The sequence below is a fragment of the Hemitrygon akajei genome, chromosome 18 (genome assembly GCF_048418815.1).
Source record: "Hemitrygon akajei chromosome 18, sHemAka1.3, whole genome shotgun sequence".
Lineage (NCBI taxonomy): Eukaryota > Metazoa > Chordata > Chondrichthyes > Myliobatiformes > Dasyatidae > Hemitrygon > Hemitrygon akajei.
In genome coordinates this window covers 44,510,906-44,516,592 of record NC_133141.1, presented here as the reverse complement: position 1 = coordinate 44,516,592, position 5,687 = coordinate 44,510,906, and the positions used below count along the sequence as shown (strand labels likewise).

Genomic DNA, 5,687 nt, shown 5'->3' with positions numbered 1-5,687 from the left:
TAATGCGTCCTGCTGCAGTTGCACCCAAATATTAAACGTGTGCCAGGGACGAAATGAAGTTTAAATGAGTTCACTGTGAATATTGAGGCGTCAACTTAACTTGTGAATGGGGTAGCAGCAGCTGAAAATAAAACTTCTGCATCGAAAGCAGCTGCCTCAGCTGCGGGAAACCAGACTGAACCCGCGGCTGGTAACAGCTTTTGGCGTCCTGTTGCTAAGCAACGGGTGTAATTTTCAGGCAACTCCAGACGGTCCCTGGGGAGCTGTCAATCAACCAAGACTGCTCTGCGCCGGGAGCTACGACCTCTGTCCTGCTTATTCTGTGCACGGTTCACCCTTCAAGTACTGTATACACTTCACGTTACTGCAAGTACTAAGCTAAGACACTTTGTAACTTCTTACACTGAAATGTCTTCTGCATACCACTGGGAAGGGCGCCGCCGGCAATGGATTATCGACAAGAAAATTCATACGCAGCAGGTATGGATATTTAGCGGGAGAAACCGCCAGGAAGCTCGTCCTACAAGACCTTTGTCTTCTCCCCAATAACTAATGTTTATAAGGAAACTTAACCGTTAGACCAAGTCCAGAGCTGCCAATAACACTCACTATGCCTCTAGTCCCTATCAAAGCAAACCTTATATTCTCTTGAGCCGGCTTTTGTTATCATTCCAATTGCGACTTATACTAATTAAAGCTGATAAAAATATGGCAATTCGTCTGACCGTTTGCCTTCTCATGGTTCAGTGCCACAACGTTTAACTAGGTTGTTTGCTATTTCAGGATGAACTTATAAAAAGGAATCAATCTAATCAACCGAAGACTTACAAAGGTACATGTAGTGTGTAATTTCATGGAATTCTGCTTACTTTTAAGTTTTGTGTTGAGGTCTTCTGTGGTAAAGCTTACTTAGTTATCCGGTTGCGTTACCCGCAGGTTCCTACACAGCACCTTGCGTTCATCGTCAGCCGAAAGGATTCCTACATCGACGTTTCTTCAAAATCCCTTAAATATCTGTTTTTCCTTTACCCAGGTGATAAGAACATAAGAAATAGGAGCAGGAGTAGGCCATCCGGCCCATCGAGCCTGCCCCGCCATTCAATAAGATCATGGCTGATCTGTCCATAAACTCAGCTCCATCTACCTGCCTTTTCCCCATAACCCTTAATTCCCCTCCTATGTAAAAATCTTATCTATGTAATCTGAGATACTCCATTTAAAACTCTAACAGGAGGTCACGTATTCAAAGCTGACTTGTCTTTTGTCTAATTTCATAATCCTACTTTTTCTTGGAAATAAACACCCCTTACTTGTTAATGTGTGCTATTTTGATGCCGTCTGCCACCCCTGGTCCATGAGTGTATTTCTCACTGTTTATGTTTGCGGGAGTGCCAGACACTGCTTGGGATCGGAGTCCCCTCGAACGTTTCCCCGTTTATCTCTAAACTGCTCCTGGTGCCCGACCAAGATGGGGACGGAGTCAGTTCAGGCATTCAACGTACGATACAAAATGGAGGGCTAATTTAGACCATATTTTCAACCTGCCATTATTTTGTACATTAAGTAAGGTACAAACAGAATAACCTCTATGAAACATTCAATTGATGTCTGATTGACTTAAAATTTGAGTATGATCTTACCAGTAATTTAGCGGATACGTGGACCACCGCGTGAAGCCGACTTGGGTTTGAGAAGACTTTGAGAATAGCAAACAATCTAATAACGAGGTTGAAATGAACTATAGATAACAGGTGGAATCTTAACAATTCCTGCAAATAGTACCCTGAATCCTGATATGTAAATATACATATCATGTGAGATCACAACAAGCAGTGATGTTCAAATAAACAAAGCTGGAAAAGGTTCACCAGGATGTTACCAGGACTGGAGAGTTTTCATTATAAGGAGAAACTGGATAGATAGGGCGGGCCTTGTATCCCCCGGTCGTCAGAAGGTGAGCGGTGATCATAGAGATGTTTATAAAATCCTGCTGGGGCATGGATAAGGTGAATGATCACTGTCTTTTTCCCAGGACAGGGGAATCCAAAATTAGCTTTTAGGTGAGGGCACTCTTTTTCAGGAGCTGCCAGAGGGAGATATGGATGTGGGTACAATTACAACATTTAAAAGAGATTTGGACAAGTACATAGATAGGAAAGGTTTGAACACAAGTGATTCAGCAGATGCTGGAAATCCAGAGTAACACACACAAAATGCTGGAGGAACCCAACAGGTCAGGCAGCATCTATGGGGAGAAATGAAAGAGTTGATGTTTCAGACTGAGATGGAAATGAGCTCACTGGGACTAACTCAGGTCAACAACTTGATTAGCACAGATGAGTTGAGCCAGAGGCCTAGTTCTGATTTGTGTAGCTTTATGACTCTAAAAATAGTATGAAGGCAGATTTCAATACCTTACACTGTGTTCATAATGAAGCACAAGGTAGTTATCTCAAGAAAGAAGGACATGGGTGAGATGGTAAGAAAGAACAGAAAATATTGGAAACTCCCAGCAGGTCAGGCAGAATCTGTGGAAGCAGTTAACATTCCAGGTCCGTAAGACCATAAGACCTAGGAGCAGAATTGGGCCATTTGGCCCAGCAAGTCTGCTCCACCTTTCCATCAAGATCTGAATACAAGCCCAGAGCCAACAAATACTCCTCATACAATAACCCTTTCATTTCCAGAATCATTCTCATGAACATCCTCAAGTATGGTCTAACCAATTCTGTATAAACCTTAGCATTACATCCTTGTTTTTATACTCAAAATGAATGCTAACATTGCAAGAGAAAACAATTTGTTTTGGGTAGCAGAGAAGGTAGGGAGGGAATTTGATGTAATAAAGGGAATTTCTCTGAGAGGTTGAGACAGCATAGCCTAATGTGGTGCTTAAATCAGGTTTAGCTACTTCCTGTGTGTACTGTGTTGTTAATGATAATGGTTCATTGCCTAAGTATTTTTTCTATATTAGATTGCTAGTATCTGCTGTTTAAAAATAAGTATTTTCCAATGCAGTGGTAAACTGTCAATAGGTCATTTTTATAGCAAGGAAAAGTAAAATTATATTTAACATTAAGCTTCTCTTGGGCTTAGGTACAGATATCGATTTAACCAATGTCTCGATGACAGACTCTGCCACCTTCATCAGGGATGATACCTGGGCATGTCTACTCTGATGATATTTATACCCCCGGTCATCAGTCCTTCCTGATTGGTTAGTCCTCATTCAATCAGGTTTCCACTGTCCCACCTTGTTTACAGTTGAATTTCAGTTCTTACTTAGAGTGAGACCATCATCTTTGTTAAAATTCTTTTACTCTAGTTTTATTTCAATGGTTTCCTTCACCAGGTGGTCCGAAAAGCCATTGGCATGGCACAGATTTGTGCCATTGTGAATGCAATGGTCTGCTACCGCCAATGTATCCACATAACCCAACCAGATACATCTCCTATGCTCCTTGATACAGGTTTCTACTCTGCGTCCCGTCTGGCTAATATACACTGCTCTGTTTTCTCAGGGAATCCTGTAATCGCCAGCCGTCCTGAGTCCCAGGTCACCTTTGACCCACGTAAGCTGTGATTTGAGCTTCCTTACGAGTTTGTGGATGGTATTTTGGGACCACCTGGTGAAGGAAGCCATTGAAATAAAACTGGATGAAAAGAATTTTAACAAAGGTGAAGGTGTCACTCCAAGTAAGAACTGGAATTTGATTGTAAAAAAGGTGGGACAACAGAAACCTGACTGGATAACGACTAACCAGTTGGGAGTGGGGGGGATGGACAATGGCGGTATAAATACCACCAGACTAGACATGTGCAGGCATCATCCCTGATGAAGATTGCAGAGTTTGACATTGAAACGCCGGTAAAAGTAGATACCTGTACATGGCTGGAAGCCTGAGAAGAGTTTATTCTTTGTATATGCCAGGAATGCGCCATATCATCTTTCGTATTTAACATTATTTTCTCTTCTCCCAGAGGTTCCACAGCCTGAAATGTCACCCAGTACTGAGAACCCTGGTTTTAAACCTATTAGAAGATATACTGTAAGTTACCTCATAATTTCATTGAAACATGACATTGGCTCATTTTTAAAAAAAATGCATTTGAAACCCAATGTCAAAACAAAGTTTAAAATATCAAACTAGGAATGTTACAGTGAACCAGATTTTAATGTTTTTGTCATATCACTCTCTGCCACTCTGTCTGAAGAATTAGTTCTTGAGTAATAATGTAGCTTGTCTCAAAGCTTGTGATCACCCCATGGTGAAAAGATAAATGAATCATTTGTAAATAGACCTTAAGTCCACATGGGAACATTGTGATACTGGTATTTGATTAATTTAAGAACAACAAAAACAGTTTCTCAAACAGAACCATATTCAATGAACTGAAACTTTCGTTCTCCCTTATACTGATTGGAAAACATTCAACAGATCAACAATGCTGAATCTGATATTAGATTGTTCACCAGAGACATGTGAGGTGCCTAGTCCTCTCCGGAAATTATAATTGATTTACCCCCAATTATATTAAATGTGCAACCATGGATCATTTTTAAACTCTTGAGTCTGTCCCCGTCACTACATATTTATTTCAAAAGGCCAGTTGTAAAATTTCCTTATCAACATGAACCCGTGCCGAAAGGGCAAAGGGAAACTTAAAAGAATATCCATAAAATAAAGAATTCTCATTAAAAATGTCAAGTGTGAAATTCACCAGGCTTAATATACTCTTTTTGTTTTCCTTTCCTGTTTCTTCATGGTCTTCAGTCCACCGACTACAATCAACAATGGTGAAAGAATGGATTAGGCAACATAATCTCAAGATATAAAAGAACCTTTCCTCCAGCTGAGAAATGTACTGTCATTATCAATATATTTCTGTGCATAGTACAATGAAGTGAAATAGTATATATTGTTAGATTTTGGCATTTTAAACAAAATGTCATTCTGTGAAGCACAAGTTTTAAAATAATCTTTCCAACTATGTTTGTTATTTGCTAACCTCTAAAACAATGCTGTGTCACTTCTCCTTTTAAGGAGCTATTTAAATTATTTTGAACTTAATGCCAGAGCTGTGTGCATACTATATTGACTGTACACAAGAGGTATAAAATAAAAACAGAAAATTCTGACAGTACTCGGGTCAGGCAGCACCTATGGAAAGAGCAAAATTAATGTTTTCGGTCTGAGATCTTTAAAGGTATAAATCCTTGATAACAAATTTAAATAGCTTATAGCAACACCATGTAGCATGCTTCCTTTCTTCTTGAACAGTCCCTTTGCAACATTCATCTTCCTAGGATTGGCCACAAACATTCACAAACCAACCATTTGGAGTGTTGTAAACGACATTGCTGTGATATTGTTGGAAAAGATGAATTTCTACTAACATTAGAAAGGAACATATTAACACACCTATTTTTATTCATGTCCTCTCCTGATAATGACTTATGCTCCATATCAGGTTGATTTTGAATGGTCGGGATTGCAAGTTCACACTGAGAGGAATCCTAGACCTATTTCAACATGTTGATATTTTGGGACCAAGTTGGAAGATATATTAGAGCAAAGGCAGTAGTCACTCCACTAGTCATTGGTGTCTAACATGGCACAGGTGGTGTAAATATCTTTACAGCCTTTCCCTCAGACAATTATATAACAGGTGCCAGTGCTTGGACC

At 39.9% G+C, this 5,687-nt stretch overlaps 1 long non-coding RNA gene across 1 annotated transcript; it reads left to right on the top strand.

The window, feature by feature from the left end:
* Window positions 1–286: 286 nt before the first annotated feature.
* On the top strand, window positions 287–5,179 carry LOC140741395 (uncharacterized). The gene is made up of 4 exons (XR_012102058.1): window positions 287–480; window positions 784–832; window positions 3,982–4,049; window positions 4,776–5,179. It is a non-coding gene; the product is annotated as an uncharacterized lncRNA (long non-coding RNA).
* The last annotated feature ends 508 nt before the right edge of the window (window positions 5,180–5,687 follow it).